A 25,524-nucleotide genomic window follows, 5' to 3' on the forward strand; every position below is an offset into this window, starting at 1 on the left:
ATTTCTTCTATTGTCTCATCTGTGCACAATTTTTACGCTTCAAAATTGTTTTCTCGGTTTTATGCGTGGTTTTGTTTGTCTTTTCAGGTCTTTATTAGTAGCACTGCTGGCTACTGAAACCTCCTAGCTCACGCTGGTTTGGGGAGGTTTCCTTTGCTGCGCTTAAAGTCTTGTGAGTTCCCAAGTCTTTACTTCTTGTCATTATGTTTTATTTCTTTTCTCGCAAATTCCCATTTCTCTTTTCTTCATTATATGATTTTGCACAATGAGGACATTGTGTGATTTGGTTTGGGGAAGGGTTTTGCGTCGCATATTATATGCTTGCATTCACGTTTATATTTTGTTTTGCATTGTTTATTTCATTTCTCATATATACAGAAATTCAAAAAAATTGAAAAAAAAAATCAAAAATTTCCATAAAATGCACGTCTATTTTAGCATATAGGTCGAGTCGGAACGGTAGTATTTCCATGATGATTTAGCATTTGCAACTGTTTTCGCCTGAGCCTTGCTAATTGACATGTTATTAGTAGAATCGTAAATGCATATCTACGAGTTTTTCGTTAATTTATTTGCTGAACTTGAGACTTGACTTAGAATATTGGCAACCTACATCATATTTCTGAGTTTTAGAGCCTATAACTGGTGACATCTATGACCAGTTCATCTAGGAATGTGAGTAGTACTCCTTATGAGGCATGTTTCCTTAATTTGCATAAATATGAACTTAATCTACTTAATACCTGTATGCATTCGGTTTGTGGTTTGTTGACACATGTGGTAGAGGTTTCCCCTTATTCGTTTTGCCCATAAGCTCCACACTGCCAAAAATATCCCTTTTTTGTCCCATTTACTACATCCTACATTTAGCCTGTCCTTTGTCAAGCTAGTAGTTTAGTTTTTGGGATTGTTACTCGTTTTTGGTGGCCTATGCTCTGTTGAGATGATGGTTGGGAAATGAAATAAAGGAGGAAAGAAAGAAATAGAAAAGAAAAAAAAAAGAGAAAAAAAAGATTCGAAAAAAAAAGAGTGTCCTGTACTGTTCAAAGCAGTCGATCGACTGCTCCTTGTGGTCGATCGACTGAAGATCCAAAGTAAGAAATCAATTCGCATAATTTAATCCTTATCTTTTGGCATTTTTGCTCCCATGATTCATTTATTTCTTATGGGGAGTTAGTTGATTACTTTTATACCTGGAGATTGTGAGATTTGTGCTTGCTATAGCACCGTTTCGTTTGTCTATGAGAAAGAAGTTGGATATTGCCACATGGTTCCGTTTTGGTACTAGCTTGATCACCTGTACCTCCACTTTTCCATAAATGTTTTGCCTCTTCTTACCCATACCTCACATATCCCATATATATACCTCGGCATGTGTTACCGGTCATTGCTGATCGCCACCACGGTCGTACCGGAATAATAGTTTTCAAGGCAGTGGTTCCGCACCACGTCACTACCTTTCGCATTTGGTATTTCTGGTCCTTATCTCGTTACTGCATTTATTTTCCAACAATTTGAAAACTATTATATTATTGCAGTAGCTATGTGATGCGTGTCTTTTATATGATGTTTTACATCCCATTTTACACGCATTTCAGAGCTCATTCTTGTAGTTTATGCTACATTTCTCCCTATTTCCGTCTACTTCCGTATTTTGTACATTATTGCAGAAATGTGAAGAATTCAACGGGAAATCGAGCTAAATCCGTCCCCGAGTATCCGGCATTGCATGTGACAAGAAGTATTCACCCGAGGAACGAGCTTGGTGCGCATTCCAAGGCCCAAAAGACAAATCCACGAGAATAAAGAAGTCAAGTAGCAGCTCATTCAGTCGATCGACCACTCCCATCAGTCGATCGACCAACTATCGAGGTAACGAAGCTCACATTCGCTTCATCGCAAGCGATCGATCGACCCGATCCTATCAGTCGATCGACCAGATTGCTATTCCAGACGTGAATTGAAAGACCGTGAATCTTGAAGCCCGTTAAGTTTTAGGTTTTGATAATAACTGTTACGTATTTGCTATATAACGTAACATAAAACATTCAGTTTAGGATCCCGATTTTTCTATCTAAGTTTCACACAGTAACTTTCAGTTTTGTTCATTCGAGTAATTAGGGTTTTGGAACATCGTTTTAGCATTGGAATTTTGTTCTTGTTCTTAATCTTTCCTCTGAAATCTCGGTATTCTTTCTGCCCGAATTTCAGTTTATTGTTTTATTTTCATCATTAGTATAGATTTGCTAGTTAGTATCCCAAAAGCCAATTATCGTATTATCGCTATTTGTTATCTACTTTAAAGCATGAATTCAGTAATTGTTATTAGTTTTATTGTTGTTTTTATCCTTAGCATGAGTAGCTAATTCTATAGTGCTATGATGTAGGCGATTTATGGCATAGGCGGCAATAGATTATACACGGACTGTCTCGCGTGTTGGTCGATCGACTGACTATGTTGGTCGATCGACGGACCTCGTGAGGATTTCCTTCGTTTTAATTACTTTTCATGTTGTATTTAACGAATCGAATGCATGCGACCAGTTAGATACTTAATTTATGACTGACCCATTAGATCGAAAGATAGGGAAAGTTATTTGACCGTCAATTAAATCGACTAAACTGTGCTAAGATCGAAAGATAGGTATAGTTTAGACCGTTAGTCACTTTTCAGGACGAAAGTTAGTATTAGTGACATTAGGGACCTATAGCGAGATCGAAAGATGCTATCTGTTAAGAGTGGACCGAGAGGACCTCTTTATTTCCCGCCTCACCTGTGTTTGTTTCAGACCGACTTAGTTTGCTGCCGCCGAAGCTATAATGAACCGATCATCCTAGTACCCTTCTTTTATCTGTTTAAATCGTTTATTTAGTTTATTGTCTCTATTTACTCTTAGTCTTAGACCAATTCAATTCAACCCCCACAATAGTTACCTCAGACTGAATATAAATCAACTAAAATTTACAACTGCCTCCTTGTGGTTCGACCCTGTTACCACTAGCCTAGGTTAGTCTTAATAGGAAATATAAATTTATCTTTGATACTCACAGCGACGGGTATCACTATGTCTGTTATCTCCAAAATCGTACCTGATATGTCGAAACTTGAGTCGTTGGATGGTAACAATTATAAGCGTTGGTCCCATAAATTGTTGATGTATTTTGAGCAGTTAGAAATTGATTATGTTTTATTTAATGACCCGCCTAAGCCTATTACCCCTACTAATGATGTTGAGTCGACCCATCCCGTTGCTAAAGATGTTAAGTCCAATGAAGAGAGTATTACAAAATTTGTGAAGGACAACAAAACTGCTAGGTGTCACATTCTGAATAATATGACAAACACCTTGTTCGATTTATTTGTTGTGAATAAGTCGGCTAAGTTTATTTGGGAGGCTTTAGAAACCAAGTATGGGGCCGATGACGCGGGGAAAAAGAAATATGTTGTGGGAAAATGGTTGGGGTATCAAATGGCTGACGGGAAACCTATTATGGATCAAGTGCGTGTCTATGAGAATTTATGTGCTGATGTGGTTAATGAGGGCATGAAACTTGATGATACCTTCGTGGCTAACGTTCTGCTTGAGAAATTCCCTCCCTCCTGGTTTGACTATAGAAACCAACTTAAGCACAAAAAGAAAGACATGTCCCTTAAGGAACTTATAGGGCATATGAGGACCGAGGAGGCTAATCGCCTTAAAGACGAATTAATCCGGACTGTGATTGATAGTCTATAATCCTACACAAATTTTCATTTAAGACGAATTAATCGTTTTAATAAAAAGCGGCTCAAATATTCAAATACAACTCTTTTAACATGACATGTTGTGTAAGGAATGCAAAATAAAATTGTCATTACTCATTACTATCACATGGTGATAGCACTACTACAAATACAGGCAACCACAACGGCCCTTTAACAACGCTTATTCACGAAAATCATCAAAACACGTTGTAGAATTGATTCCGCGAATTTTACCAAACTTAATTACAACGGTTCTGTCTTGTTAACCGTTGTTATTGGTTTTAACAATGGGTCATACTTGAAAAACCGTTGTTAATGAAAAAACTAATAACAACGGTTAAATTTTAACCGTTGTTAATAATTTGGCGCAAAATTAGTGAAAAGTAATCACAACGGTTTGTTTAGAACCCGTTGTTAATACTTTTTAACAACGGTTGTAGACTCAATAACCGTTGTTATTAATGTTATGAAAATCTTAAGAACAACAGATTGCTTTATTCTGCTATACGCTACAAAACACAAACACAAGCTAATACTGCTACTATATCATCCTCCATTCCTCCCTGATCGTCTCTCTGTCTTCATCTCCGTCACTGTTGTCACCGCCTTCTCTCCCTCATCGTGTTTATCAATCAGGTATATATATATGTTTCTTAGCAACGCTTATAGATATAGGATTTTTTGGGTTTTATATTATCTAATTTGTTGATAATTTAGCTTAATTGCTTTCCTGAATTTCGTTTATTTGTTTGCCTATTATTGTATTTTCTGAATTAGTTGCCTATTATTACGAATGTAGAATAATGACTCGAACTTGGATGATTGATGCAAATATGAGTGACCGCACCTACAAGGATTGTTTAGCTGAATTTTATGAATTCGTTTCGAACAATTTGAAAGGTTCTTCTAGTATTGCATGTCCTTGTGAAAGATGTGGTAATATTAGCAATATGGCTTTTCCGGACGTTAAAATACACCTAGAAAAGTGGAGATTTAGTCGATCCTATACACGTTGGATTTTTCATGGGGAATCATTAGAGGAAGAGAATAACTCTGAAGAAGATGATGTTGAGGTACACGAAAGGCTAACTGATGATCCTGAGTTTGCCGAGTTTTTTGAGTTGGAAGTAGAGAAGTTGAATGTTGGGTCTATAGATAATGAAGAGACTGATGATGAGTCCATTGCTTTTGAATATGTAGGTGATGACACTAGTAATTGGGATGACCTTAACAACATGTATGAGAAGTTGTGTGAGTCTGAAGCACCTCTGTATCCTGGTTGTAAGTTCACAAAAATGTCGGCTGTGGTGAAGTTGTATAATATCAAGGGGGCAAATGGGGTGAGTGACACGTGTTTCACTAGTTTTTTAGCCTTGATAAAGGAGTTGCTTTCTGATGGTAATGTTCTACCCGTTAAGACATATGAGGCGAAAAAACTAATAAGAGGAGTGGGTATGAAATATGAGAAAATACATGCATGTCCAAATGATTGCATATTGTATCGGAAATTATATCAAAACTTAACCAATTGCCCTAAATGTTTGGAGTGGCGTTATAAGGATAAGGAAGGGATCCCGGCTAAGGTGTTGTGGTATTTTCCATTGATACCAAGAGTCATAAGGATTTATGCGAATCCCGATGATGCAAAAATGTTAACTTGACATGAAACAGGAAGAATAAATGATGGAAAGCTAAGACACCCTAACAGATGGTAAGCAATGGAAATCGTTCGACGCTAAGTATCCCGAGTTCGGCAATGAACCTAGAAACTTACGTCTAGCGCTGTCCACTGATGGAATGAACCCACACGGAAACATGAGTAGCCAACATAGTACTTGGCCAGTAGTGTTGGCTATTTATAACTTACCTCCATATGTGTGCATGAAAAGAAAGTATTTGATGTTGTCGTTGTTAATTTCCGGCGCTAAACAACCTGGAAATGATATAGATGTATATTTGGAACCTCTTCTAGATGATTTGTGATTGTTGTGGGATAGTGGGATAGAAGTATTTGATGCATATAAGAACGAAACTTTCAATTTGAGAGCGATGTTATTGTGTACAATAACTGACTATCCGGCTTATAGCGACCTTTCTGGGCACACAGTTCATGGGAAAGAGGCTTGTCCATTGTGTGGGGAGGATATCGAGTCTGAATACTTGAAGTCTTCTCGTAAGTATGTGTATATGGGAAATAGGTGGTTCTTGTCTCATGACCATTGTTATCGCAAGATGCAGAAAGCATTCAATTGAAGACAAGAACTTCGTCAACCTCCTAGAATTTTGAGTGGGCATGAAGTTTATCAGAAAGTAAAGCATATTGAGATAGATTATGGGAAGAAGAGCGGCTCTAAATTGTCAACTCGTGGGTATAAGAAAAGATCCATATTTTTGATAAACTTCCATATTGGCACGACCGGAGGTCGAGGCATTGCCTCGATTTCATGCACATTGAGAAAAATGTCTGTGATAATATTATCAATACCCTTCTGAATTTTCCTGGTAAAACAAAGGATAACGCCGCAGCTAGGGAAGATATGGAAATGATGGGTATTAGGCTAGAGTTGGCACCACAGAAGAGAGGTAATCGTACATTTTTACCGCCAGCAGCTTATACCCTTTCACGGAATGAGAAAAAAGAGTTATGTGCATGCTTGAATGGAATTAAAGTGCCACATGGTTATTCGTCGAACATCAAAAGCCTAGTGTCGATGCAAGACCTAAAACTCACCGGGTTAAAGTCACATTATTGTCACACTTTGATGCAACAATTACTACCTGTGGCTATTCGTTCCATTTTACCAGAAAAGATAAGATATGCTATAACTAGATTCTGTCTCTTCTTCCAGTCCATATGCGAGAAAGTCATCGATCCCGATGACGCGGATTCATTGTAGGACCTCGTTGTAACCTCTCTTTGTCAGTTGGAAATGTATTTTCCACCCTCTTTCTTCACTATCATGATTCATCTGACCATTCACTTGGTTAGGGAGATTTTGTACCTTGGGCCCGTGTACTTGAGATACCAGTATCCTTTCGAAAGATTGATGAAAGTCTACAAGGACTATACATCTAATCGGTATCGTCCGGAAGGTTGTATTGCTGAACGCGCTATTTTAGACGAAGCTCTTTCATATTGTTACGCTCATCTCTCCCCTGAGGAGTTGATTGGCGTTCCTAAGAATCGTCATAGTGACTGGATGACCGGAAAAGGTATTAGGGGCCGGGTTGAAAAAATTGTGACACGTGAAATGTTGCATTTAGCACACATGTATGTGCTAAACAACGAAGATGAGGTGCAACCTTATATTCAACAACACAAAGATGAGCTCAAATACGATCACCAAAACAAGACCGAGAAGTGGATTGCGAACGAGCATACGAAGACGTTTGCAGAGTGGTTTAGGAATATTGTCTTAGAGTGTACTGATCAAACTGGTGATGACATCTCTCCTAGGTTACTACGTCTTGGTTTAGGTCCAAATGTCAGGGTCACCTTTTTAACAGTTTTGCCATTAATGGATATACTTTTTACACCCGCGAGCAAGATGAGTTGAGCACAATGCAAAATAGTGGTGTGAGTTCTGAATTTGAGGCAATGCACTTTGCTACTTCAAAAGATAAAAAGCCTATTTGGGGAAAATGCCTTTATTATGGTGTTATTCAAGAAATATTGGTACTAGATTACATTGATTTCAGAATGCCTTTATTTCGATGTAACTGGGTTGATAACAACATCCATTGTGTCCGAAAGGATAAGATGGGATTTACGTTGGTCAATCTGGGTAAGGTTGGCAATAATAAGGATGATCCTTTCATAATGGCATCTCAAGCTAAACAAGTGTTCTATGTCACCGATCCTAATATCCTATGGATAAGAAGTGTTCTGTTGTACTGTCTATAAGGAGTAGAAGGAGTAGTCCATCCGATAATGGTGATGATGATCAGGATGTCGTTTTTGAGGAAATGGATCAGTCTACCACTGTATCTTATTTCGACGATGTTGACACTGATCATGAGGACACTGAAAGCATCTATATGCGTGATGACCATGGTGAAGGTATTTGGGTTAACGAAGAAACTATGACATCCAAGAAACGTCCCGATCCTGAGATAGTTCATCGGACACGTGATATGGACGACCAACATTTTGAGTCATTTTCGGACCAATAATTTGATGGTTTAATTTATTGGTAAATCAATAATGGTCATTATATTGTTAAATAAAAATTCCCAAATTTGCATGGCATGGTAAATCATGTAGCTTAGATATGCATGCATGCATCTTTCAGTGTTGTCTTATTTTCTTGATCTTATTATTAGATGTGGATCTTTGGTGTTGAAATTGTCAATAATGTTGTAGTATATGGTGCTTCTGCTTTACATAAGATGTATTGTTACAGTTTGGACCGTAATGGATTTACTGATAAGTTTTTTTTTTTAAAAAAAGGTTCAACAATAACAACGGTTATATTTAAATTACCCGTTGTTAATACTTTCAACAACGGGTGTAGTACCTCTACCCGTTGTCAATGATTTTTTTGACATATTTCATTTTGGCGCAAATTTGGTGAAAATATATTACAACGGGTATATTTTAACCGTTGTAATAAAGTTTTGACAACGGTTGACTTTTATTGACCCGTTGTTATTAACATATAACAACGGTTCTTCTTTGAGCACCCGTTGTCAATAATTTGTCTTAATAAAAAACTAATTAACAAACCCATACAAAGATAGCATACACAAACACACACAACATTAGTTCAACCGTTGGTATCCCGAGTTAATTCTTCTCTCGCTTTCTACATTCTCGTTGCGTTGCCGCCGCCCAATTTCCGACGCCTTGATTCCGTTGCCTTCCCTTATCATCCTGCTCGTTCTCTTTATCATCATCATCATCAGGTATGTTCCCTTTAATTTTGTGTTTCGTCATTAGGGTTTTAAGACGATCATCTTTTTTCTTTTTCATGCATCTGTTTGTTTTTCGTCTTCTTTGTTATCTTTATCATCCCGCATCATCTACTTCACTCCTCTTATTAGGGTTTAGGATTTTAGAAGCTCAATCTGTTGTTTTAAATTTTCATTCCTATTAGGGTTTAGGGTTTTAGATAATACTACGCATGTACGTTGTTAAGTTGTTCATTTCCTATATCATTCATATTTGGGTTTTAGGATTATCATGGGTGAAAAACGTAAAAGAAGTCAAAAGAATAATAAGCCCGGTGATAATAAGCCTGGTGAGAGGGGTGCTACGAAGTGCCGAAAGTCCTTGCGCTATAGCCGCTAAACAGCCGTTCGAAATAACATGGAGTGAGATGGGTTTCCCTACTGGTCCAAATGCGGGTCTTTTCTCCAGTTGGATTGGTACTTGCACAAGACAGTTTGTGCCTATCCAATTAGATGATGTTAGAACTTTGAATCCAAAATTGGCGGAGTTATACTTGGCTCGTGTAAAGGAAGGCTTTATTATACCCGATGAAAGCCATGATAAGTATTTAATGCATAAGGCAGCGGATGTCCACATGCAGTGGAGGTGTGACGTTGCTAGGGATTGGTTGTATGTGGACAAGGCAACGGGGGAGATGCGTAAGAGCCCACCGGAAAACAAGTGTCCCACCATCAAGCAGGAACAATGGGATCTTTTCAAAAATATGAGAACTACTGAGAAGTTTCAGGTTAAATATCCTCGCCTTTTAACGATTTACCTATCATTTTTTTAATTAATGAGTCCTTTATATAATCTTTTTATTATCTCATCTACTTGCGCTTTTATATAATTATTTGAAGGCCGTTAGCAGAAGAAATCGTGCTAACATTTCATGCAAGAAGGGGAAATGGTATGGTTCTCGAGGCGATTCTGACGAAAGATAGAAGAGAACCTCGTAAGTAGCATGCATTATTCCCCCGTGATCAGACTTTATTTTTTTAATCACACTTGGACTTGCATTGATACACATTTACGTGTATAAATGTTATCATGTTAATGTATAGGTGGCAAAGGGAGTGAAAGAGGTGGATCGGCATGTAACTTATAAAGAAGGGCACACGCCTAAAGGATCCCGGTCGCGTGACAAATATGATGAGGAAGTGTTGGCCAACATAGTAAGCATTATTTTATTAAGACGAGTTCATTACTAACTTTATTATTTTAGTCACAAATATAATTTGAAGTTTATTTAATATATTATAGGACAACGTATTGAAAGAGGTAAAAGAAGGGAAATTCACTCCCAGTGGTCGTAATGACGTTCTTGCTAGAGCGATCGGCCTACCCGAACATCCAGGTTGTTTGAGGGGCGTCCCGTTACAGGTTGGAGTAACGAAATATTATGGGACAACTGCCCCGATAAAGAAGAAAATGAAGACTAAGTCCGAGAAGGCCGAACATGGTAACATTATTTATTCTATTATTTTCATTTAAGTTCAATTCACATGTTATTGTTGGGATAAAAATTGCCGACACATTACATTCTTGGCAAGCGCTTGATTAATGGCATCCGTACTACTAAAGTCGAATGCTTTGGAGGCAAGCTTTCCGAAGAAGAAGTGAAGATGATGGAGGATGTCATTTCTAAAGGGGGTAATAATAAGGTACAACAGATTGGTCAAGAGGCCGCCACTACCTTGGCAATACATGAGAAGGAAGTATCGGTCAACGACATTCAGAAAGATCAGGTACCTAATAATGCTTCTGAAGTTGTAACAACTAAAGCCGATCAGGTACCTAATACTTCCTTATTTTTTTTATTTTTTTTTTGGGTAAGATCAGGGGGTGTGTTCCCTGTCAGCTCTAATGTTATAACTTCTGACATGGTGCCATTGGTTAATTTTATTAGGTAAATAATGGGTCTGAAAAGGAGATGCAACTTGAGAAGACTGATGGAAAACAAAGATACATCCCCTTCAAGTCAGTTCCCTGTTTTCAGGAAGGTATGCATGAAGTGTTTAATTAGTTAAATTTATATGAATGCTCAAGTTTGTGCAAAAATCGGCCGAGACGAAAGCGTTTTTGAAAAGATATAATAATGTATGTGTATATTCTTCAAAGTAAACAAGAGGCCATTATTCTTGCCGACCCTAAACCGAAAAGCCACATGTGCGTGTTGGCGGGGTCTCGTAGAAATGCACACCAAATCTGCGGCAGCAATGAAAATCGTAGTTCATGGCGAAAAACTAAAGCCGAATCATACCAAAGTAGAGATAACTACAGTCTTACCAGGCCATGAAAACTTGCAACTGCCTGTCCCAATTCGTGACGACATTACCATTCTGGGAGATGCGCTTGGAAGTTTCATCCAATGGCCTGATACTCACATCTACTTGGCTCGCCGTCTCCGCCTCGCCGGAAAGCATTGGGGTTAGAAGAAATACCTTTATATATATATGTTAAATTTTTAATTGTTGAATGTTTTTATATGTTAAATTTATATGTTATTTTTTTTTTTGTAGGGAACAAAAAAGCCGGCTTTGGCGGATAAGCCTAAGTCCACAGACATGCCAACGACCTCGTCGAGACAACAACTTGATGAGGTATTTAATTAACTTCTCCATTTTTTTAAAAACCTCGCTCCCTTTATTTATATTTTGTCTGTATTTATAAAAAGCATGGTAATTTTGTGTAGGGGACAAAAAAGACCGATAAGCCTAAGTCCCCGTCTTACTGCTACTACTACCTCATCATTGAAAGAGCAGGTTGACGAGGTATTTAATTAAGTACGCTTTTATTTTTATTACTCCAACTAGGATATGTTACCTTTGGATTTTTTATTATTTTAATAATCTACTACATGTGTAGGCTGGTGGTAGTAGCACAAAATCAAAGACTCATTCTTTCCCGGACCTGAAAGTTAGGAGTTTAAAATCCACACAATATAAAGGGAATGATTACATGCAAAAAGTAAGAACGGTGACGATGAAGAAACTGCATGAGGAGGCTGGCCATCGCATAGCCACCGAGCAATTGATAGTTATTCCGCTCGAGGAGGATATTCTAGGGGTTGAGCGCCAAACACATCTATCATGGGATATGCTAGCCGTATGGGCTGGCCTAGACCAGATTGATATAGCACACGTATTTGTTTGGATGAAGTAAGTTTCTTAATAAATAATTTCATAGTCTAATATTCTGACTACTAGATAGTGTTTTAAATACCGGAATTAATACCGTAATAATGTAGGATATTGAAATTGAGAGTGATCCCCGAGAAGAATATTCCATCCGATCAATACGTTCCCGTGCCCCTATGTTTTATCTTTATTTATTATGGATTTCTCGTTCAAGAACGGGTAGATTATATTGCTCAAAGAATTGGCGACAACCAAGAAGCTGATTTTTGGCGCTTATAATGAAAAAGGGTAATAAACAAATTAATATTACGTTTCCCCTACAATTGCATTTTCATAACTAATATATGTACTTGTTAATAATGATGATGTCTCTTGATGTAGGACTCATTGGGTGCTAGCGACCATCATGCCGACAAGGAATAAAGTTTTCTGTTGGACTCTTTACATCATCAACCAAGCGAGACTTTTAAGCGCTTGATTAATATGTAAGTTTATAATACTGATTTATTTATAATAACATTAAGTTTCAATTTTTATTTATAGAAAAAAGCTCATTTTTGCCCCTAAAAATGAGTTTTACGCCTCATTTTTATTTTTAAAAAAAAGGGCCTTTGAGAAAAAAAGAGCAAACGAGCAGGATCAACCCACGAAAGATTCGATGTTGGCCCCGATTTTATTACGATAACAGGAGTACGTGCTCAAATACAATAACATTAAGTGCAAAATCTGTGTTTAATACTAATACAATACCTAAAGTTCAAGATTCTGATGTGAGCCTTCTCTCGTCTGTTTGTTTTTATGTAATAATAGGCCCCTCGCCAGCCAGATAACATACAATGTGGATACTACACTTGTCGGTTCATGTTGGAGATTATTAGGCGAAGAGATATCATTATTCCAGAAAAGGTTAGTAATTTAATAATGTGTTTATTACTTTTTTTAAATTAGAGCTAATGTTGTCTTGCTTGCTACTATATATACCATGATGTTGCTAATGTTGTCTTGCTTGCTGCTATATATACCATAATGTCTTCTCTTTGTTTTTTCCGCATGAGATGCAATCAACCCGTCACAACAGATTGAAAGCGACTCAAGTATAGATATAGACGAGGTAAGAGACATGTGGGGCAACTACGTCTTAGAAAATAGAAATGCATGATACTCAGAGTTTAGATCAACTTATTAGTAAATTTTTTGTTGAAGTTAGGGAATGATTAGTTCATGTAAATTCAACTCCTTGTAAGTATATATATATATATATATATATATATATATATATATATATATGATCTTCTTTGTTGTGGTTGAATTGAATCTATTGAGTTCGATAAACCCAAATTTGTGATTTATCTTTGGTCTTTGGTATATGGTGTTTCGATATATGCAGGTTTTTGAATGGCATGAAACAAATTTAATTTTTCAAAACATTAGGAGTTCGTAATAAAAACGGTTACTAAAAAAAAACGTTGTGAAGACCTTTCACAACGGTTAATAAAAAAAACACCGTTGTGAATGACTTTCACAAATACTCGCGCATAATATTCAACAACAGGTTTTAAACGAAGAACCGTTGTTAAAAGTCTACACAATTTTGAAGGTAAAGTTACAACAACGGTTTGCTTCAACTAAGAACCGTTGTTACTAACAATTTCAACAACGGGTATGTAGCATAAACCCGTTGTCAAAAGACTTCACAATTTTGGAGGGAAAGTTACAACAACGGTTATACATACGACAACCGTTGTTATATTATTCCCTCCAAATTTTTGAAACACTTTCCACAACGGAGAACACCCAACAACAACGGCTTTTAACCGTGGTGAATACTTTAGACATCGGTTTCATTAAATAACCAAACCGTTGTAAATACCTTCTACAACGGCCGCTTTAACAACGTCCGCTTTTTGTTTTTACAACGGTTTTTACCCGTTGTTATAGCCTGTATCTGTAGTAGTGTAGTAATATGGGTATGTTCATTCTAAATAAGACCTATCGATCTTCCTTTAATGGATGACGGTCTTTTGGTTTAATATTATGTACTCCGTAGATGAATGAATTGAAATGTGATTTTAACTCGTAGATGAATGAATTGAAATGTGATTTTATGGAGTTATTGATTTAGAACTCTGTAATACTTTGCAGTTTGTTTTAATCATCTGCTCTGAACTGAGGGGAGTGAAGTTAGAACTTTAAAAAGGGGGAAATGAGGTTAGACTTTTGGAAAGGAGTAAGATATGATAGTGTATAGGACTATAGGACTATAGGGATGAAACGTATTTACACTCAACGAAGCATTGAACTTCATTTCAAAATAAATGTTGAAATTTTTATTTTATTTTAACAACTATTTTTTATTTTATAGGTCAATAATCATCAAATAGGAATTAGGAGTATGAAATTGTCAAATTATTACCAACTTTTTATAAGAAATCATTCATTTTAGTTTCAGCTGCATGATTATTTGTATCCCTAAACTCTTCTCATACCGCTTACCGTAGTAAAATTTTAGAGAGAGAAAAAGTCATCTAAGAAACTCAAAATCCCTAGAAAATAAAATGAATATGCTATTCACTTTCTTTCTTCCCTAACTTTCTTCCTCTTCTCTTTAAAAATGGCTCTTCGGTTAATTATCCTGTTTTACTTTTTACCTTCTGTAAAATTTGATTGATTCTACTCTCCATCTGTAGCACCGGAGAGTTAATTTCAGTTATACATCTTTAATTTGAAAGTTTAAATTAAACAGAAATTTATGAAATTTAATCTCATGATTTGATTTTAGCAAAGTTCAATTAGAAATTGTGTTGAGAGTATTTGGTTTTTTTTAATTATTTTATCCATTTTCAGGGTTGGTTTAGAATGGAGATTTAAATCTTTAAACCATTTTTTTATGATTGCCCAATGATTTTGAATGATTTGTTAGTTGCAACATGGCGTGAATGAAAATTTGGTTTAATTTGACTCTTCCTTTTCTTGCACATCCATTGTTTTTTTTTTGTTTTCAAAATTTGACAAAATTTCATTGGGAGTATACTTTACCTCCTTTGTTTCCCTTGTTTGTTATGTTCTTTGGGTAATTTGAAACTTTTGCTTCGACTATTACTAACATCCGCGAGGATGTTATGGGTCGATTTTGATTGACCTAATTTCCTTTTCTTATCAGAAAAAAATAAACTCTTCTCATGTTCTTCTGGGATTCCTATTTGGCCCTGTTCTTTTGGACTGAAACTTATCTGATCTGAACTGAACTGAACTTATAGGATCTGAACTGAAATGAACTGAACTTATAGGATCTGAACTGAAATGAACTGAACTTATAGGATCTGAACTGAACTTATTGGATCTGAACTGAACTGAACTGAACTTATAGGATCTGAACTGAACTGAACTTATAGGATTTGAACTGAACTTATAGGATCTGAACTGAACTGAACTGAACTTATAGGATGTGAAGTTAACTTAAATTAAGTGAGGTATAGGATCTGAACTGAACTTATAGGAACTGAACTTATAGGATCTGAACTGAACTTATAAGATCTGAACTGAACTGAACTTATAGGATCTGAACTGAACTGAACTTATTGGATCTGAACTGAACTTATAGGATCTGAACTGAACTGAACTTAACTTATAGGATCTGAAGTTAACTTAAATTAAGTGACTTGAAGTCCAAAAGAACAGGGCCTTTATCTCTCAAACTTATACGAATCTCTAAAAAAATAAACAAAATCCACCAAGTAAAGTAAAACATAGCGAAATTCATTTTTTTGCTGGTATAGTTGAGTCCGTTTTTGAAATAATGCTCAAAAATAAAAGAATTGTCGTTTTGGGTCGGTTTTGAAAACATTTATCGAAATGGTGTCCACGTAGGCTCGGTTTTGACGAGCCTGTATGGGGCTTAAACACGCCATACGTATTGGCGTGTTTAGCTCAATGAACACGCCATTACATATGGCGTGTTTAGGCAGTCTGAAATTCTAACCCCAATCCAGTAGCAAAATAAGGAAAGAAATAGAACACGCCATTACGTATGGCGTGTCTTAAGATGGAAACACGCCATTACGTATGGCGTGTTTTAGCAGCCCAAAATTTTTAGCCCAAGTCCAGTAGCTGGCAAAATGGAAGAAAATAGAACACGCCATACGTAATGGCGTGTCTTAAGAGTGAAACACGCCAATACGTATGGCGTGTTTAGCATTTTTTTTTTTTTTTTTTTTTTTTTTTTAGTATATCCGTCCCTTTCTACCAAATTAAACAAAACATTCATCATCTTCGCCTCACAAACACCAAGTGCGATAGAACAAACCTCAACAAACCTCACTCCCCTTCTTATTTCTTCACCTCACACTCATCTCCGAATCTCGCGTATCTCCGCATTATATTGGGTTTTTGCTTTTCAAATTATACATTCTACCTAATTAGCAAGATAATTTAATTCTTTTAACTTATTTAATTTCATCTTTTGAATGTAGATTTTGCTTATTTTGTCTTCATTGTTGGTAATTATGTTGTTTTGTGCCTAGATCTACAACTTATATGTGTTAATTTAAGGTTGTTTAAAAAAAGCCCCAAATTTTCAAAACCCTAATTAGGTAGGATGAACGATTTATGATTTTTAATTGTTGTTTAGGTATGTATTTTAGGGAAATTAGGTTATTGGTAGTTGATTTATACTAAATTTGTTCAATTTTTTTTTATAGAATGGAAATTTGTGATTTTCCTCTTATTTGTTATTGGGATGGAGAAGTGTTGGAGCAAAATGGATGTGTAACTTATAGAGGAGGGAATCAATGTTTTATTCTAGCTAGTACAAAGATGACATATCTTGAATTAGTTGAAGAGATTTATAAGGGAATCGGTGTTCAAAGTTTGGGTACTCAATTGAAGGTAATGATGAAATTTCCGAGTGCCGGGTGTTTCAAAATTGTTCCCCTTAATAATGAGGGAGCCTTTAAAGCGTTATGGGCAAGTATTTGTCATTCACATGCTCCTTCAATGGACATATTTGTAGAAGTTTCTACTAGTCAAATTGTCACTCCTACACCAAGTATTAGGCTAGATGATGTTGCTCAATTTGTTTCACTTGAAACTAATGACGTAAATGATGGGGAATTTTATGGTAACTTAGAAGGTGATGAGATTGATGAGGAATTGGCAATACTTGATGAGAATTTGTTGGCAAATGAAGAAGATGGTGATGATGATCTTGTCTTTGCTAGTGCTCCCATTGTTGAGTTTAATAAGATTGATCAATTAGATGAGGATGAATTGAATAGCTGGAAAACTTGGGAAAATATGGTAAGATATGAACATGGGAAAGAGTTTACGGTTGGACAAGTGTTCCCAAACAAAGCTTCACTTAGCGATGAGGTGACATCATATTGTGTTAAAGCAAATCAATTTTTCAAAGTTGCCGAATCAAAGCCTAATACTATTACCTTCAAATGTGGCCGGATTCCTACACCATGTAATTGGCGGTTAAGGGCTACACGTACAAAAAGACTTTCATTCTGAAGTTTTTACCATTGTGACATACAAAGGTCCTCATGATGAGTCTTGTGTTTGTGACATGGTACCTCAAGAACACATGAATTTGAAACGAGCATTCATAAGTCATGAGATTCGTAACCTTGTTGAGGGAGATTGGGGATATAAAGTAAACTATGTTGTTACTTATATTTTAGATAAGTATGGTTACACAATTTCATACACCAAAGCTTGGAATGCAAAACAAAGAGCAATTGAGGAAATATTTGGAGATTGGGATAAATCATATGAGTTGCTACCTCGTTTCATGCAAGGCTTAAAAGAATCTAATCCTGGCACTATTGTTCAATTTTATACAACACCAACAACGAACCCAAATGTGCAAAAATTCAAGCGTGTTTTTTGGGCATTTAAACCATGTATTGATGGCTTTGAACATTGTCGGCCAGTTTTAAGTATTGATGGAACCCACTTATATGGAAAGTTCAAGGGAACAATTTTGACAGCTATGTCAATTGATGCTAATAATCAAATTTTCCCGGTTGCTTTTGCTATTGTTGGAGCCGAAAATACCGATAGTTGGCCTTGGTTTATGTCATGCATAAGAGTATTTGTTACCAAAAGAAGTGGGTTGTGTGTCATTTCCGATAGACACAAAGGGATTATGAAAGCAATGAGTGAAGTTGGTAGTGGGTGGGAGGAGCCGTATGCTTATCATAGAGTTTGCATTCGTCATTTGGCTTCAAATGTTAATACAAGATTTAGAAATAATGCAGTTAAAGAAATGTTTGGGTCAACGGCAATGCAATTACAAAACAAGAAGTTTGACATAGGATTTCGTCGCCTAGGTGAGTTGAATAGAGAGGCACAACAATATGTTGTTGAAATTGGAATAGAGAAGTGGTCAATTTGCCATGATGGTGGACATAGATATGGAATATTGACTACTAATTTGGCGGAGGCATTTAATAATGTTCTTAAAGGAGCACGTTTTCTACCCGTAATGGCACTCATAAAGTGTGTATTTTTTAGAGTTAATGCATACTTTGTTGAGCGACGTGAGTTTGCAAGGAAACGGTTGATGAAGGGGCTTCATTATAGTCCGAAGATTACAACCTTGTTGGAGGAAAATTGCCAAAAAGGAGCATACCATAAGGTTGTGGCTTTTGACCATGTCGGAGGGGTGTACCAAGTCACGACACGTAGAGGTTCTCGACCCATGTCACATGGTAACCATTTGCACACCGTTGATTTATCCAAGAGGACATGTACTTGTAACAAGTTCCAAACATACAAGTATCCATGTTCACATGTGTATGCCGTTTGTAAAAAGAAGGGTTTAAATGCTACTCAATTTGTGGACATCGCCTATTCTACCGGAGAACACTTAGCTTCATATGCTTCTAAATTTCACCCTTTGAAAGATGAGGCTTATTGGGGTCCTTACAATGGGCCTAAAATAGTGTGCGATGAGCAAAATAAACGGGGAAAAGGAAGACGGAAGAATAAAAGATTTCTTAATGAAATGGATGAGAAGAGTAAGAACAAGGTCACATGTAGTTTGTGTCGTGGTTTAGGCCACAATAAAAAAACATGTACTTTGAGAGTTAACAATTCACAAGGGTATTCTACTACTTACACTTGTCTTTAATTTTTTTTATTACCATAATTTTTGTAATTATTTGAACATTTATTTTCATGCTAATCTAATAATCTTCTTTTAAATGTGTAGGAATAATGGAACAACATCAACAACAAGGCCCGGTGAACCCGGAACTTCTCACACAACAAGAGGTACACCGGAGCAAGGCAATATTGGAAGGGCGGGACGTTGGTTCCCTTCGATGTAGGTCACACTTAGTTTCGCACAAGGGGTTTTTGGTAAGTGAGCATGTAGTTAATTTCATTAGGGACACTCAGTTTTTTTTTATTCATAGGTTAGTGGGGTTGAAGTTTAATGTGGAATTAATAAGTGCTCTGGTTGAGCAATGGAGGCCGGAAACCCATTCATTTCACTTGACTATTGGCGAGGCTACTGTGACCTTGCAAGATGTTCAAGTGTTGTTAGGGCTACGGATTAGAGGGGATATTATTAGTGGACCAACCGCTTATAATTGGTCCTTGTTAATAACTGAACTCTTAGGCAAAACACCGAGTAGTGAAGACCTTAAGGGGGCTTCTTTGAGGATTGGTTGGTTGTTAGAACAATTTAGTGGTCTTCCGGAAGATGCAAATGAAGATGTTCTACATCAATATGTGAGGGCATATTTGCTTATCTTAATGGCCACTATCATGTTTCCGGATAAGAGTGGTAATGACATACAAGTTGTTTATTTGCCTTTGTTGAGGGATTTGAGCAACTTAGATAATTACTCTTTGGGAAGTGCCGTACTTGCTACTTTATATCGCAATTTATGTAGAGCAAGCAACGTAAAGTCCAAAGACATAGGAGGTCCCCTTGTTCTATTGCAATTGTGGGCATGGGAGAGGATTAGTATTGGTCGACCTACACTCATGAGACCCGTTAATGCTACCCATCATGGACCGAACCCATTAGGTTCTGAACATCAAATCAGGATTGACTCATTGGGTCGTAGGTGGGCAAGTGTGAATCGTAAGAGGCCGGAAGGGGTGACCACACTAATTGGGTATAGGGATGCTTTTGATTCAATGCGACATGATCAGTTTACATGGCAACCTTACACCCGACGATTTTTTTTTTTTTGCCCGAGTTTTGTTATGATGACTCAGACGATTGGACAAAGTTGATGGCACCTATGATTTGTTTCGACATTGTTGAGTGGCATTTTCCTAATAGGGTAGCTCGTCAATTTGGGTGGAAACAAATTATCCCTTTAAACTCTAATACCGAACCAAACTTGCACAAAGTTGACAAAAGGGGTGCCTCTTCACGGAATTGGATAGAAAAACATCAACCCTACATATCAAATTGGGTTAGGAGGGGTGATTTTCGGTTCCGTGGTGAAGAGGATGATATTGAAATGAGCTACTACGACCCTTACATGGTTTGGTACCGGGATCGCACTATTCTTCGCTTGAACCCTTTCCCCCTACAAGCTACTTATCAAGCACCATTTGAAGCCACACAATATCTTGTAAGTACACTTAATATACTTGTCTTAAAATTCTTAACCAATATATCATAAAATGTGATTAGGCTTATACTACTTATTTTGTTTTAGGCGCAAGGTTTCGTCAATGTCCATAATACATGTGATGAGGAGCTTCGACAAATGCCTCTTGAGGTGCCTCCTCATTTCCGGACAATGGTTTCACACCTACGGGACTACTCCTCTCAATCGCTTGAACATGTAGGCTATTCCCATCTCCTTCAACCAACCGTAGAACCAAGGGAAGAAAGTTCACCAATGGTTCAAGAGTCCCTCGACTCAATGAATGTGGATGACGATGCACCATTGGTTCAATACACTAGGAGGGGTAGACGCTCTAAGTCATCCATGCCGGCTAGACACTCTATGTCTTCCATGCCTTCCATGTCTTCAATGCCGGCCATGTCTTCAATGCCTTCCATGTCTTCAATGTCACTCGTCAATGAACAAGGCACCCCGGAGCCTAAGAAAGGGTTTTGGAGTCGCATTCGAGGAAAAAGCAAGAAGAAGACTTTAGGACTTGATGTAATAGTTAGAGGATTAATGGTTTGTTTGACATTTTAGGTGGTTAATTTGTTTGACATTTTAGTTGTAAAACTTAGAATTTAATCCCCTTGTGCGAAGCTTATGTGGTGTGTAAACTCGGTTTTTATTTATAATAGGCAATGGTTTGTGTTGTCCTTTGCATTGTTGAGCATTGTTGAGTTTGGTTTTCTGTTTTGGCAAAGGAAAGATACGAGAACGAAGGAAATTTGTGCAGCAATGAAAAAAAAAAAATCTGCCTAAACACGCCATACGTATTGGCGTGTTTCTCTCTTAATACACGCCATTACGTATGGCGTGTTCTATTTTCTTCTATTATTGCAGCTACTGGACTTGGCTAAGAATTTGGGCTGCTAAAACACGCCATACGTAATGGCGTGTTTCCATCTTAAGACACGCCATACGTAATGGCGTGTTTCCTTTCCTTCCTTATTCAGCTACTGACTTTGGTTTCAATTTTGGACTGCCTAAACACGCCATATGTAATGGCGTGTTTTATGAGTTAAACACGCCAATATGTATTGCGTGTTTAAGCCCCATACAGGCTCGTCAAAACCGAGCCTACGTGGACACCATTTCGATAAATGTTTTCAAAACCGACCCAAAACGACAATTCTTTTATTTTTGAGCATTATTTCAAAAACGGACTCGGTATAGTTAGATCTTAATCAATAAGGTATTAGTACTTTTGAGAGGCTACACTTTCATAGGGATTTAAATAAGTTTCAAAGACCCTATTCATTCTATGGGAGATAAGAGTCTAAGATAGTCTCGAATGTTGTAACTTTCGTATAGTTTGATTATATATTTACATCTTCTATTAGTATAATATAACTAGTTTAGAACCCGTATAATAAATGCACGGTATATATAATTTTTTATTTTTAATAAGATATATAAATAATAGTGGTATCCAATTAGTTGTTTAATTTTCTCGTTATTGTATTTTGTTTAAGGAAAAAAAACTGGAAATTTATTTGAAAAATTAGTTTAAGAGAATTGAGTAAATGCTGAAAATGTATTTTTTTTTTTAAAAAATATTTTTTTTATAACAGAAGCGTAACGATTCCAGTTTATAAATCATCTCAATTTTTTTTTTATGAAAGTAATAAAAACGATTTATAGTTTTGTTTATACGTAGTATGACCTGTATGGGTCTCAAATAATAGCAATAATAAAAATAAAAAAAGTCGCCCTAGGGTTTTATCTCTGTGAGCGCCTTTCTGTCCTTTTTCGTGGAATTTCGTCCCCTTAATCAGGGTCCTTCAATATTGTAATCAATCTTTCTCAAACTCATTGAATGGCAAATGATGATAACGGTGCTGAAAACGAGAAGAATGGTGTGGAGGCTTTTGATTGGGATACGGGAGGGGGGAAGAACGCTGATCTACCCTCATCCCATGTCCTTATTGGTCGGCTATGGGGATCAAAATCAGTGAATACCAAAGCAACAATAGAGACAATGTGCAAACTCTGGAGTTTAAAAGAGGAAGTGACAGGTAATATTATAGACTCAACTTCGAAGACCTTCATTTTTCACTTTAAAGACATTAAAGATAAAAGTAGGGTTTTGGAAGGACAACCATGGCATTTTGACTCGTTCATTTGGTGTCTAAATGACCCGAATGATAAAGGTAATATCTGGGACGTCCCGCTATCCCATGTTCCCATTTGGATTAGGGTTTATGACCTTCCCCTGGATGGAAGGAAAAGTGAGGAAAATTGTAAGCGTATGAGGAATCAGGTGGGGGTGTTTATAACCAGGGACTCGTCGGACTTTCCGGAACTTGATCGGGCCATTCGCATTAGAATTCTGCATGATGTGCGGGCGGAGTTAAAGAAACATGTTGCAATACGAATGGCTAGTGGAAAAGTTGTTAATTTTCCGGTAAAGTACGAAAGACTGCCGCTCTTTTGTTATGGATGTGGGTTGATGGGACATGGCGAGAAAGAGTGTGAGAAAGGGCCATACGATGAAGGTACTCATGAATACGGGCAATGGTTGCGTGCTTCTCTGTGGAAACCGGTTAAACGAGATCCTAGTACCACCACAAAGGTGGGACGGAATTTAAGTAAGGAGTTTGAAAAGACTAGGATAGCTGAGGAGGAGGAGGATTTGAATTGTATGGTCAGGAAGCTGCAAACAATCACCCTTGGACTTAATACTAGAAAGGTAGACAAAGAAAGTGGAACAGCGAAATAAACAAGGCAGGAACCGGGAAGGCTATCCGAAGGTATTGAGGAGAATGGCGCGATTAATGATGGCGTGGGAGCGGTATTTCCAGGAGAACAGGGAGCATTGATAACTCTTGAGGAGGAGGACAATGGGGGGAGTTGTTTGAATGGAGGAAAGGGCGCTAAAACTCACCAAACAAAAAACAAATGGCGGCGTCTTAATAGAGAAGGTCCAAATAATAAACCACAACAAGATGGAGAGGGCCCAAATAAGAAAAGAGGCAGGGAGGAAACGGAAACGGAGGTAGGAGAGAATCATAAGCGAATAATGGTTGTTGACGGTTTCGCTTTTGACGAAGTAATGAATGAAGTTGGTAACGATAGGGTTTGGGAGGGAGGTGGAGGTAGTAGTACAGGGGATGAATACTTTGTGGAGTGTCACAGGGCTAGTAACCAAAAATCAATTTCTCTTTCTATATCGGCGGAGATCTGGAAATGCGATCCGCCGGTCCGCATGAATCTCTTAAGCCACAACTGTCGGGGTTAGGCAACGACCGGCAGTTGTGAGTCTAAAAAAGTTGCTAAATAGGGAGGATATTGACGTGGCCGTACTTCTAGAAACAAAGCTCTGTAAGTCTGAAATGTATACTGTAATGAGGAGATTAGGTTTTGATGAGGGCTTCTTTGGAGATTCAATTGGGAGGAAGGGGGGAGTTGCTATCATCTGGAAGCAGGGTGTTACGGGGAAGTTGATTTCTGCTTCGGCGCATCATGTGGATATGGAGATTTCTGGGCTGTTCTGTGACGAGAAGTGGAGGTTAACCGATTTTTATGGTTGGGCAGAGGGAGAAATGAAATATCTGTCGTGGGATTTACTGCGCGAGATAAAAAAATTTTTGGACTTGCCTTGGCTAGTGATTGGGGACTTTAACCAAATCCTCTATGAGCACGAGAAGAATGGGGGTGTACCGAGGGGACAAAGAGAAATGGACGAGTTTCGAGATGCGTTGGACGACTGTAGCTTAGTTGATATTGGCTTCTCAGGGAACAAATTCACTTGGTGGAATAAGCGAGGGGAGCCGAATGGCGTTTTTGAAAGGCTGGATCGAGGTATAGCGTCCCCAGAATGGCTTGACAGATTCCCATTCATAAATCTCGTTAATCTGGAGAGGGATAGATCAGACCATAACCCGATTAAACTTAGCCGAGGTAAGGGTTCTACCATAAAGAAAAAGCGTAATTTCAAATTTGAAGATATGTGGCTTGGGTCTGTGAAGTGTGAGGAAGTTGTTAGGGAGGCCTGGGGTTGGAGGGCCAACTCGACTGGTGGGTGGGGTACTCTAAATAAGCTTGCTGGCTGCCGTAGGGCTCTTTTGAGTTGGAGCAAGGATGAATTTGGTGCCCTTAGCAAGCGGTTAAGTGAGGCCAAGAAAAGGATAGCTTTCCTAGATTCTTGTGCTTCTACTATGGAAGTCGTCTCAGAGAGGAAAGATTTAAGCGATAAAATTGATTGTATGTATGCCCAAGAAGAGACTTACTGGCGTCAAAGATCCCATATCACGTTCATGCAGGAAGGGGATAGAAATACAAAGTTCTTCCACCTTAAAGCGTCTTCACGTCGGCGGAGGAATCGAATAGCCAGACTAGCAAATGATAATGATGGGTTTGCCTACTCTGACAATGAAATTGAAAATGTGGCTATAAGGTACTTTAATGATTTGTTTACGTCGACAAACCCGACTGATTTTGATGATGTAATTCAAAGTGTTCAACCCAAAGTCACTGCGGAAATGAATGAGGAGCTTAGAAGGCCCATAGGGGGGGATGAAGTAAGGTTTGCGTTGGACCAAATGCACCCGAATAAGGCGCCCGGACCTGATGGTATGAATGCTAATTTCTTTAAGTCCTTTTGGCACATTATTGGTGATGACGTAACAAATTTGGTAATTGATTGCCTAGAAGCTCGCATGAATATGGAAGCTATTAATAACACTAATATTGTGCTAATTCCAAAAGTGCCAAATGCTGAAGATATGAAGAATTTCCGGCCTATATCCCTTTGCAATGTTATATATAAACTTGGGTCCAAAATCCTGGTGAACCGAATGAAGAGTATGTTGGATAGTATTATCTCCCCTGAACAAATTGCCTTCGTACCGGGCCGTATCATAGCTGATAATGCTCTAATTGCCTTTGAGATTTTCCATTTTATGAAGTCACAGAATACCGGGGATAACGGATACATGGCTTTTAAGTTAGATATGAGCAAAGCTTATGATAGAGTGGAATGGGTTTTCCTGGAAAAAATTATGTTGCGGTTGGGTTTTGAGATTGGATGGGTAGAAAAGATAATGAGATGTGTGACTACTGTTAAAT

Source organism: Silene latifolia, chromosome 5 (genome assembly GCF_048544455.1).
Source record: "Silene latifolia isolate original U9 population chromosome 5, ASM4854445v1, whole genome shotgun sequence".
In the NCBI taxonomy this organism is placed as follows: domain Eukaryota; kingdom Viridiplantae; phylum Streptophyta; class Magnoliopsida; order Caryophyllales; family Caryophyllaceae; genus Silene; species Silene latifolia.